The sequence below is a fragment of the Festucalex cinctus genome, chromosome 14 (genome assembly GCF_051991245.1).
Source record: "Festucalex cinctus isolate MCC-2025b chromosome 14, RoL_Fcin_1.0, whole genome shotgun sequence".
Classification (NCBI taxonomy): Eukaryota; Metazoa; Chordata; class Actinopteri; order Syngnathiformes; family Syngnathidae; genus Festucalex; species Festucalex cinctus.
This window is the reverse complement of record NC_135424.1, coordinates 25,935,475-25,947,528: the sequence shown is the minus strand read 5'-3', so window position 1 is coordinate 25,947,528 and position 12,054 is coordinate 25,935,475. Positions and strand designations below refer to the sequence as shown.

Genomic DNA, 12,054 nt, shown 5'->3' with positions numbered 1-12,054 from the left:
CGTATGTTTTTCACCTAGTGTTTCTGCAGATGTCTTACAACTTACTTGGATGTATTATTAGCTTGTTGATTTCCTTAACCATACTTCCCCGTATGTATGAAAATCTTAGGACAGAAAATATGTTTAATATTCAAACATTTATTAGAAATCAAAACACAGTACTTTGTAACTGAATTCTGGGGAGAATGGAGGCAAAGAAAATAACACCAGTTTGGTTTCTGCCTCAAATAATGTTTGTTTTTATTGTATTATTCTTTTTCTTGACAAAGGAATGAAATAAACATGAAATGAACTGTAGGAACATCAGTGTATAAAGCGGTAACCATTTCACTTTGACTGTACGTCAGTCCATAAAAAGACACACTAAATTTTGACTTGCGTTCGCAGTTGCGTCCAAGGCACTAGCATTGCTTGGGATGCCACCGTTACGCTCATGAGCAAAACGCAGCCAATGCTTGACAGTAACACCAAAGTCCTGCTGAGTCAGTGTACGGTCAAGCTGTCGAGCAGCAACTGAAAGACAAGATTACAAAAGAGAAGAGAGTTAGTATCCAATACAATTTATTGTTTTAGAAAAAAAGCTGTTCTGTTGTTACAGTAACTATCAGTAAGTATTAAGTAACACTTTTTTGTTGAATTTGACAATGTTGGTAAATACATGCGATGTCAATATAAAAACCACTGTAGATTTATTTTAGTTAATTAGGACAATTACAGAATGTTGAATGTGCAATGTAACTAGCTACTAGCATGAAAGTGTGTCGTGTATAGTTAGGTACATTGTTTATTTTATTTTCTAGTTTTACTACGACTTAAAGAGGGTAATGGTCAGAGGCCATTGTTCAAATTAATAGCACAAAAGGAAAATGAAGTCTGGTTATTTGGAACGTCGTTAACTCGCTGTCTAGCTGGTGAAATTTAGAAGCTTCGGAGCGAGGACAGCATAAAGATGAAAAAAAAATACTGATTTTTACTGAGCTAAAGAAAATAATGTTGACATAATTTATTAGAAATGATTGACTTGTTTTGATAGCCACTGCTGTTGCAGGCAAACCTTGTGTTCCAATAAAATATTTTGCAAATATATCGAGTTGCGTATGCCTAAGCCAGGTCATGCTGCACCTCCACAAATAATGGTGCGACTAAATCCTGTGCTGTGCGAGCAACCAAAAATGTTACTCGCACCAGTGCTAGTAGTGGAAAAGTTAGTGTAGAGCCCTGGCCTGATGGAGTCCATCTTGACTGCAATATATTAATGAAAAGACAAAGATACATATACTAATTGCTGTTTTTGTGAAGTATCAATGATGTTTTTTTTGTTTTTTTTCATTGATTTCGGAATTGACCATTCTCTAATTAATAGATAAATAATGTCTATGTGGAGCCGCACTTTTAAAATGTGTCTTTTCTTAGTGTTTTTTTTTTTTAAAGCTTTTTCTGGGAATTTTCAGTCATTCAAAAATATTTTTGGACAATTCAAAACAATTTTTCAGTTATACAAAAATGTTTTCGGAGAGTCAAACCCTTATTACGAGGTTTCGGGTATTGGAAGGATTCTGACTCCATACCCCAGGTGGAGTGATTTTACACAACAAAAGAAAGCAGCTCAGAACATTCTGCTCAAAAACAACTCTGTCTTGTAATAAGTAGTTTACATAGGCGATAACTCACCAAACATACAGTCTTGCATCACTGTCTCCTTGAATGCCTTCTTGCCAATGCAACACTTGTCTTGCTTCCCTGCCCAGTTGTATTCATTTAACAGCCCAGGGCATTTGTCATCACAGTTGCCATCATCCGTCTGATTAGGTTGTCCAAATTGGTGCCTTCAACGACAGCCAGGTGATTAATCTATGAGAGACGACATTATTATTATTATTAATTTAATTTTTGCACTCAACTTTTGTTGATAGAATTCTCCCGATGCCTGAAGATTTTACTTTTAAGTAAATTACATAACCTTTACTAAATTTTGCAATATTCATATACATCACCCCCTCTCCACCCCCCAGATGACTAACTAAATAACTAAATGACTAAAACTGAAAATAAAAATAATACATTTGTATTTCATTTTTGAATTGTATATTTTTCATCCGTTTTTACTTTCACTTTTAGTAATTTATTTATTTATTTATTTAGTCATTTATTTATTTTGAATTTTGGCAGTTTTGGTCCTCCATAATTATGCCTTACAAATTGGTAAAAAAAAAATTAAAATAAAATAAAAAAAAGTGTGCTAAGATTTATGATGATTTGGTTCTACAACAGTGACCTTTGAAAAACTTACCAACTACGAATACAGTATTTCCCTTTCTTCCGGTTGGTCCCCAAGCGCCGCAAAAAGGGTTGCCTGAAACAAACAGAAGACCCTGTTCAACATTTTTTTTCACAATGTGATTGTGTTCTTTCATAATCATAGTAGTTATTATTACTCACAAGTTAAATTAACAATGGGTCTAGGTACCTGTTGTAGAGCTGTAATTGTGTTTGTAGTCTTGAAAAAGTGAGTTGTGCACCTAAACAATATCAACAACACAGCATGTAAGTTTCAAACTTACTGTACAAGTCAGCAATGTGTTACCGCAATAATATCATCACAATCATGTAGTACAGTGCGCAGAATCATTTACCTGTCTTGCGCTACTCCTCAGAATGGATTTTGTGGACAGAACATTTTAAAGAAACACTCAGAGCCTGAAACCTGAGCACAACCGATATTCTATTAATTATTATGTTATCTTATATTATGAATTCTGAAAACATACCAACATTACCTTAAAAAAAATTGCACTTTTCCCTCTTCCTCCTTATAGGTAAGACAGACCTCTGCATGTTCTCCTTCCCCATTAAACCTGTGCCAAGTTATATTCTCTGTCACTAATTTCAAAATTTGGATGTGGTGAAAGGTAGTTCACCTAAGCTTTCTTCAGATTCTTAGAAATGAATATTTTGAGTGTTTGTTCACTTGTTTACTTACCAAAGAGGTTCACCAAGCTCTGGCCAAGGTACAACATGCCTTCTTAGTTTGAATAAGTAGTAAATTACTAATTAGCCATCTGGTTTCGAAGACGCTGGCACCACCTGTACGCCATGTGACTCGTCAAAACAGCACAAGTAACCTGTACATCAACAGACAACAAATGATATTAAAAGCAACAAAGTACAACATTTACACCTTTGTTTTATTACAGTGTGAAAAAAATGTGTTCATTATAGGCTCAATAATTAGTAATTACTAAAAAATACTTTTACTTCCCTCAACAAATAAATATCCTGAAGCATGATTCGACTAGATTTCGTGATGAATTAAGTTATATACAGAAGTTAAACAAATTACAGATAAACCTTACATTACTATACAAGTGGACTTAATTTACTTTAAAAACTAAACCTAAAAGAAAACGCTATTCAATGTTCTATCTTCAACTGTTAAACCAGCCTGTTAAAAACGACTGAAAAAAGATACATTCTTCATGTAAACGCTCCTGTAGCGCTTCAGTGTAGTTCGTTAGCTTACTAGCATATCAGCAACATAGCACACAGATAGGCTTGTAGTAACTCTCATTGTTAAGAGGCCGTCGGAATTAGCAACTTAGCTTCAACGTTTAGGATCATTCGAAACAATTTCTTCACTAAAACCACCTCTAAAGACCAATATGCTTAGCGACCCAACTGACAATGGACATGGTGATACATATTTGTTTTATTTAATGTAACTTTTACCGACCTGAAACACAGAACGTCGACGTTTGGATTCCCGCTCTTAGCACGGCTGTCGGCAATTTGAAATTCTTCTTCTTCTACGCTGTGTATGACTGTGTGTGTCAGTCTGGTTAGTAGCATGTCCCGCCATCTAGTGGCGTACTGTGGAACAGCGATCCAATAACGTTAGAAAGTACAGTAGATATTTAAATCAACTCGATGAAATAAAAATTGTATGAGATATATAATAGATTTTTAAAACATAACCTGGGAAATGTGTGTAACGCATAAGTCATTCCTCTTTTGTATTTTTTTAATATAATATTATGCACACAATGTACATATCACACAGCACTATAAAAAATACATAATTCAAGCTCTGCATATTTTACAATACAAGCTGAATATTATCCCAGAACAATGTAATATTTGGTGCTAGTGATAATTTGGTACCTTTTTATATGATTATACTCGCAGAGTTGCGTCTCAATAAAATAGCTTCATTACAATATTGCCCCCTAAAAGCTTTACCTCTGAATCAGATTTCCACTAAATGTAAATAATTATCTCTTTCATATGAATATTCATAGTTGTTTTTATTTTAGAATTGTTAGACTTAAAGTTTATGCGTTGCAGGTTGAAACAAAACTGGTCAGATAAAATGAGATTTTCTCTGATCAGCCAGTGAGTGCACCTAACTAAATATTATGGCATTGAAACTATTAACGGGAAAATTTAGATAACCACACACGCACGCACGCACACACCAATGTCTGTGAAGTCAATTCAGTAGTTGTGTCAATATGAAGCCATAAAATATCAAATGTAAAACATAGGAAAATTAAATACTTACCCTTGAATCGCTACAAAGAAATGGTGAACGCACGTTCGAAGAACTTCTCTCTGGAAGCTTCATGAAAGTTCGTTCACAGAATTCACACACAAACTTTGATTGTTTGACCAGAAACATATTGAAATGTCTGTGTGATGATGTATTAAAATTCTTCTTAACATCTGTTATGCAAATAAGTATGTGTAAAAAAATGTGTGTAGAAAAAAATAAATAAATCTGAAACTGCATTTAAGAGTGGGACAAGACTGGCTATACATATGTGGCCCAGAGTTGTAAATTGATAGCTGGGCCAGATGCGTCACACAGCAACTGGCCCACATCCTGTTTGCCAGAGTCAAGCCAGTGCCACCTTTGCTGCTCCTGGACCATGTTCGGCCCACATGCCTTATGCCAGTGTCGACTGAATGCCACCTGTGCCGGACTTATGCCGGATGTGGGCACATATTTTTGATGACTGGGCTGAAATGCACAAACTAGAAACTCTAACGTGTACAGTTTATTTGGTGGAAATGCCAGGTGTTTCGAGTACATTCAAATAATTTACAAGTTTTGCAAATACAGTGTTCCCTCGTTTTCCGCTGGGGTTAGGTACCAAAAAATACCCGCAATAAATGAAATCCGCAAAGTAGTTAGCTTTATGTTTTATATTTATTATAAATGTTTAAAGACTCTAACACCCCCCACCCACCAACCTGTCCCCAAAATACTTCCCCTCCCCCTCTCCTAGTCAATTTCTCAGCTGAAGGGAAAAAAAAACAAGAAGGGCAAACATAGATTCAACGTTAATTAAACATTGACCTTTCAAACGTTTTAATTCAACCAAAATACAACGTTGATTCAATGTTATCTTTTAAACACAAACTTCAATGTTAACATAATGCTGTTGAATCAATGTTGATTGACCAATCAATCTTCAACCGTAACCAAAAATCATCCATTTTAACCCTAATTCAACGTTGAATAAACATCTTTTGCTATCTGGGTAGCCTACCCTACATTTCGTGTATGTTTCTTATGCATTTACGGATTAAATATTTTGGGGATTTTTCAGCAACAGTTACTCTGATGTTTTTAGAATTCTCCTTTCATGGTCCTTATACGGCCCACAAGCTGCCGGTTGCGCACCCCTGCAGTAGATGGACATAACGATAAGATACAAGAGGGAGCACGGCGAAGAGTAAACAGCGAGGGAGAATAAAGCAAAGAAAGATGGACAGGGGGGCACTGAAGTAGAAACAAGGGGAGGGAAGAAGCGCCGAGCGTGTCTCGGCGAGCGCCAGCAGGCGGCACTTCATCATGTCTGCCTTCACAGAGACGTTTTCTTTTACACTTTAAATGATGATAGTCATCAATCACGGGCCGACAGCTGCATCAAGCCAGCTGCAAACATGCAAAGGCCAGCAGTGTGAAACCTGCTGACGCCACCCAACGCTGCGTATACACTCTGAAAAGCAGCCGCCATTTATCTGCTCTCCTCACAAGCAAACTCTCCGTAAACACAATTCATTTGAAAGCACCGGCTGTTTTAAGTGAACTGACACCTCGCTTTAGACGTATGTTGTTCATGAGTCGGTTCTCAGGAGAATTCGGTTGAGTTTTGGACAACATATGACACACTTTCGACTGTTTACACTTCTAGAAACTGGGGCTTTGGCTTTGGGACCTGAATACAGAAACATTTGAAAATGCGTCGGAATGTGTATTTTTAAAATGACACCATTATCATTTCTGTATAAAAGTGACATTACAATTTTTACGGTGGCATTATTTACATACCACATCTGCACAACTCTGTTGCATTTTTGGAATACAGTGAACCCCAATTTATCACAACATGTGGGGAGGGTTACACTCCCACACACTTATTTTGTTTAGGAACATTTCGTTCCCTGTCTGAGCAAGATGAAGTACTTCATTGCTTAGCAACCTTTAACCCACTGTTAGCATAGGTTACTCCTGACCAAACTTTATTAAAGGAAAGTTGATATGTTACCCATAATACTTTACGACAGCAATATTTAAAGCAATAGGCCACTGACAAAGTTTATTGCAGTTTCTTGCTAGACACTTACGTAGAGTATGTCTGCAATTCTTGTTGTCATGCAATAATGTTGGTTAGGAAAAGCGGAGTCGAATTCATTTTAAACAGTGATGTCTCTATTCAAAAGCACCTTTTTATCGTGTCTTGACTCGATGATGTCTTTCACAAAGCCTTAAGAAAATGTAGTATAAAGGTCAGGAGATTCGGTTTAGTGAAGAGGCTATAAAAACTATTAACACACATTTTTTTTTTGCATAAAAATTATTGAAAATCCATATTGTACATGTAACGTGTTAGATACATGCATGTGCCTTTAAGAGGCGGGGCCTGATGGAATGGGGTGTGACGTCAGCAAGTCTAGACATGAGCTGTGGCCAAATGTGCTCATTGGGTTTTTGTTTTACTGTCTTCTGGTCGCTATGAACTACAAATTTTCACAATATGACAGGGATTTCTGTGACATAAACAATAGATTGATACATGAATTGTGATATCGTTGGGGAACCTTAGAGGATGAAACAATATTACCAGTACATTACAACTCATTAAGTGTCGAATAAGATAACTTCTGTCGCTCGTCCGGGACATAAACGTGGAAGCAAACATTGTGGCGGGAGCTTATTTATTGTGGTTATAAATTATGCAGGTGCTCCTGTTTTGGTTCGCTATGCAATTTTGAGAAAGGCATTTAGGTCTGTCTTAAATCTTACTTTTTTTTTTTTTAAGACTGGGTATTCAAAATGCATATTACAGCATTTATTTGTGAATTACTTTCATTTCTGTATCTTTCTTGTATTTTCAGAATTTAAAAAAAAATGTTATCGATGTATTTTAAGATGCATACTGTATATTTGTAAATGTCATGTAATAAAATTAAATATGAGGAAACTGTAAGGGCGAAAGATGTGAAATACAATGCAAAAAATAAACAAAGAAACCTGACAGTTCTGTACACCGAATAGGAAATTCTTTAAAAGTCCCACGCACTGGAAACTGACAAAAATGTACGCCTAAACACAACAGCAAACAGGACAAAAGACATTTTCTTGAAATAGTGTTCCGCTGAGAACATAAAGAATGTGATCGGGCCTGGTTGTAATGTAATTCAAAAGCTCATTAATGCATCATTGAGACAAAATGTCCTCCGTGGCAGAGGTTATCCATATTGGACACACTACTGGTCTTAGATTGCTCCCAGCAGCCATCCTTCACTTTCTCCTCCTCCTCCGCCTCCTCCTCCCTTTTTATTCAGGCTTCTTAGTGACTGCTCATTTCTAGAAGTCAGTCGGGGGGGGGATGAGAGGGCTGAACATCGGCAAGCAGATGGATGCGAATTCAAAGTTTCCTGATCTTTAGCAGAAGTTATGGAGGGTTATCTTTGGCTGTATATCTGCGCCCTGGCAGCTCTCCCCTGGCGATGAAGGATTAAGCAGCACAGCTGTCTCTTCCCAGAATGATGCAGTGCAGTGCTCGCCGACACGACAGCATCACTTAATCTTAATGTCCGCTCCTCCAGCGCAGACGCACAGGACAAAGCCAATCAGCATCACATGCCACGGGGATGGACCCCGCTGCCTGGCCCGGGAGTCTCTCACCCTCGCAGGCCGATTAATCAACTTCAGACAGCGACGTTCAATCCGCCCCCGTCGCCCCGCCCGCCTCTCCCCTAACACCCTCCCCTTCCTGCTCTGATGTGCTCACTCGCTTTCTCATGCACACACACGCGCATCACACGCAAGCGTTGTGATGGGAAGGCCTAACTTATCAGATTGCAATGCACATTATGCAGGGGAGGAAGGGGGAGTGAAGTCCAGGGTGGGATATTGAGCGCTTACACCTTATTTGTGTCACACACCTCCCATTTGCTGTGAGCTTCAATAAGGGCTTAAAGAATAACGACTAGTGCTCATTTGGACAAATGACTCTTTGGGAAGGTGGGAATCCAATACAAAGCTTTTACAAGGCAACCTCACACTTCACACACAACCTTTAGTTTTAGGGCACTATTGAAATTGCCTCGTTTGTTTGTTGTTATTATACTTAGGCCACCATTTTGCGAGCTTTGTCCATTTGTTTTGTAGGGGTGGCATTTATTGAAATTCAGCCCGCCCCCCAAAGACATTTTCACTTAACATGACATTTAGTAGGTATGTCTACCGCAAGTAGTCTGCCATGCTAGTTTAAAAGATTTTGGGCTAATGCAGCATCATGAGCAACTGGGGTACAGTGTATTGCCCAAGGTCAGGCTCAAACACTCGCAATAGAACCAAGATAGTAAAAGAGTAGGAGCCATTTTGGACAGATTAGACCTTCTTCCGTATCTAGCAGAAAAGGGTTCCATAATGACATCCATTAAATAGCTCAACTGAGAATATGCAGTCTTCTGGTAGTTACTGTTAGCATAACATTGCTAGCATTAAACATTGTAAAAGTTGACTCATTACTTTTCGATTGGAACCATTACACGGATCAGCTCATTTTGGCTGTCAGAAATGTCCTGCAAAAATGAACTTCTCCTTGAGAAATAGTACAATTGTGACTAAATTAGAATTAAATATACAAGACAAACAGAGGGCTCTAAATTACAAATAATTAAGAGTCATCGTTGTGTGTGGGAGGACCATGGTAGTGAAGTTTAATGACTTGCCATAAAATACACAACTCATTAAAGCTGCAAGCAGAGATGAATGGGCTCCCACAAGCCCTCACCCTTCGGTGGCACATGCATGAATGGTGGGACAACAGAGCTGAGTTACTAGACATATATCATAAACGAGTAGTTTGTAGCCTGCTAAATTTAGTGAGTATGGGAAACCCTCAAAATGATGATATTCCCTGGCCAAATTAATTTTGAGCGCTCCCAAACCTGAGTTTGTCTTCTCATTCATAGCAAGTCAGATGCGGAACAAATCAGAGTGAACATCTTCCTGTACTTGTCACACACAGAGGTAAAGATGTTTGGGAAAACAAGTATGTTTATGACATCTGGCCGAGTGCAGATATAGAATATTAGCTCCATAAGTTACCCTCAATTGCAGTCAGTCTCATTACCCGCGGGCATTCCCCCTCCTGTTTCCGGAATGATGAAGAGCATTCCGACGTCAAGTGGAATTGTGGGCTGTATGCAACATTAATACATGCAGGACTCTCGGGCGTGTTATCGGGAAGGGCGCGATGATTTAGGAGAGCTAATTTAGAGCAATAAGCATTGAACAGCAGCACTACTCGTATACAGTACGACCTTGAATAAGCAGTAAATGAACATAATGGGCTTCTTTATCTGAAAAACAATCGTTCTCCCGCGCAGGATCCCTGTATCTAATATATGTGTGCTTATACAAAGCTTTAATAAAAGACATAAAAAGGGAGATGGTTACATTATTGAATCCGTTTCCTCACCGTATTGCAATTTATAAGGGGGGGAAAAAAGCACTGCCGAGGTTTCATGTTATAAGAGAGTTTAGGCTCGTAAACAAAAGGAAATCATCACATTCATCAGGCACGTATGAAGCAGGTGTGGACAGACAGATAGGAAATTTTGGGACTCTGCAATAAGACGGCAGAGTAAGTTGTTTGGGAATGGATTCCCACAGACTTGTAACAATGGAGGGAATAGCTCAAGCTTATCGAAAATTGAGGAGAGTTTTGTGCAGGATGCCTAGAACTTAAGTATTTTATGCAACACTACTAATATACAAACTACATTAACTTTGTATATAGAAAAATATTTTGGACCGAAAGTTGCATGAGGCGATATAGCCTAAAAAAATCATACCAAAAATAAATTCTATTTTCATTGATGTTTTACATTAAAAAATACAAATAAATTACAAAGTTAAAACATTATTTTCATTTTATATTGTATTGTATAGGTAAATTTAACAAAACTGCAACAGAATAAACATTAAAGCACATAAATTAAAAAATCCAAATAAATTACTAATTGCAAAAATTATTTGCCTTTTTTTTTTAAATTGTATTTTATAGGTAAATTTAACACAAAAATGCAACAAAATAAACATTAAAGCCGTGAAAGGTTCCCTGGTAAATAAAGTGTGTGTGTGTGTGTGTGTGTGTGTGTGTGGGGGGGGGGGGGGGGGGGGGACCATAACTTAAATTACAGTAAACAATTTTCAATTTTTTCATTGTGGAAGTAGAGAAGAACAAAAGAAGCAATTGCCGGTGAATGTGATGGCAGTGACGAACATGGTGTGAAATTCCGTTCTGATGAAACACTGCAACAAGCATGATGGATTATTGATGGATTTATTTGGCCACAAGAGCGAAAACAAAGCGTACTGTGTTTAAGACATACGGCAGACTGGGACCACAACCCGCAACCCTTGATTTAGTGCAGATAATAGAAGCGGTTATAGATTTCCACCTGTAATGTGAAGCCATCAGCGGCGGTCTAATGATATGATGATTGAGCCGGGACATAGTCCCATTAATTCATCATTCTATATTCTCCTCCACAGCTCGCAGATACCCAGCTAATTCAGACATCATCTCCTGTCCCGCGCTCATAATAAAGGCCTGTCACATGCACAGTGTTATTAATTAGCACTTCTCCGAGGTGAAATTCAATCAACGGCGGGACTCTCGGATTGCGTCGTCGGAGGTTATGCAAATCGAATGTGACCGAGCCCCGGTCGCTTTTCCAGACGTCGTTCGCCCTACGCGTTGCTATCAGCGTGTCAACACGTTCGATATTTCAACGTTGGAGAACCTCTGCCTCTGATGGAATCAGGAAGAGGGGAAAGAAAAAGGGGAGGGGGGATCTTAATGTTCGTTTAATTAGAATTAGACATATGGTGCACAGAGCCGAGGAGGTGACGTGTCCCCGCAATGATTCACCTGAAGGGAATGGAGAGGCAGCACTCAGACACCATGACATCATAGTAGTGTAAAATGGATGGATGGAGGTATTTCATCAGAGTGGCTTGACTCCACAGACATAAACCAGAGAGCCATAGCTGGGATTTCTGCTTTCGTTTAATCGCGCAATGCCAACATTGTTTTCATACACATGCACGCAAGAACAGATGCTAATTGTGTAGCTCTTAAAAACTATAACAACAATACTCAACAACCAAAAATCATTTGGGAAGAAAATCATTCAAATGAGTATCACAAAAATAATTACTGATATACTATATTTCATATGCCCCTGTGGCTTGAAAGCAAAGAGTGGAGAGTCTCTGTCACTGAAGCGCATGGATGCTTTTACTAAATGGGTTGATCAATCACTGCTAAAATACTGTCACAATACTTTATTCTCACCCGTTCTCACTTTGGGGCAATCACATCTTCTTTGACAATTGCACCATGTTTTGTGGTTTAATAAAGAATAATACAATGCAATCATCCACATTTTTTTTTTACTTTTACTATACGTGGTGCCTCAAACCCTGGTACAACTGATGAGTTTTTCCATTGCAGAAATCAGTAGATT

At 38.2% G+C, this 12,054-nt stretch overlaps 1 long non-coding RNA gene across 1 annotated transcript; it reads right to left on the bottom strand.

The window, feature by feature from the left end:
• Positions 1-210: 210 nt before the first annotated feature.
• LOC144001678 (uncharacterized) lies at positions 211-4,757 on the bottom strand. Its single transcript, XR_013278544.1, has 8 exons — positions 3,731-4,757; positions 2,981-3,122; positions 2,778-2,855; positions 2,634-2,704; positions 2,468-2,519; positions 2,291-2,353; positions 1,672-1,851; positions 211-513 (listed from the first exon to the last, which is right to left on the bottom strand). It is a non-coding gene; the product is annotated as an uncharacterized LOC144001678 (long non-coding RNA).
• Between the last annotated feature and the right edge of the window lie 7,297 nt (positions 4,758-12,054).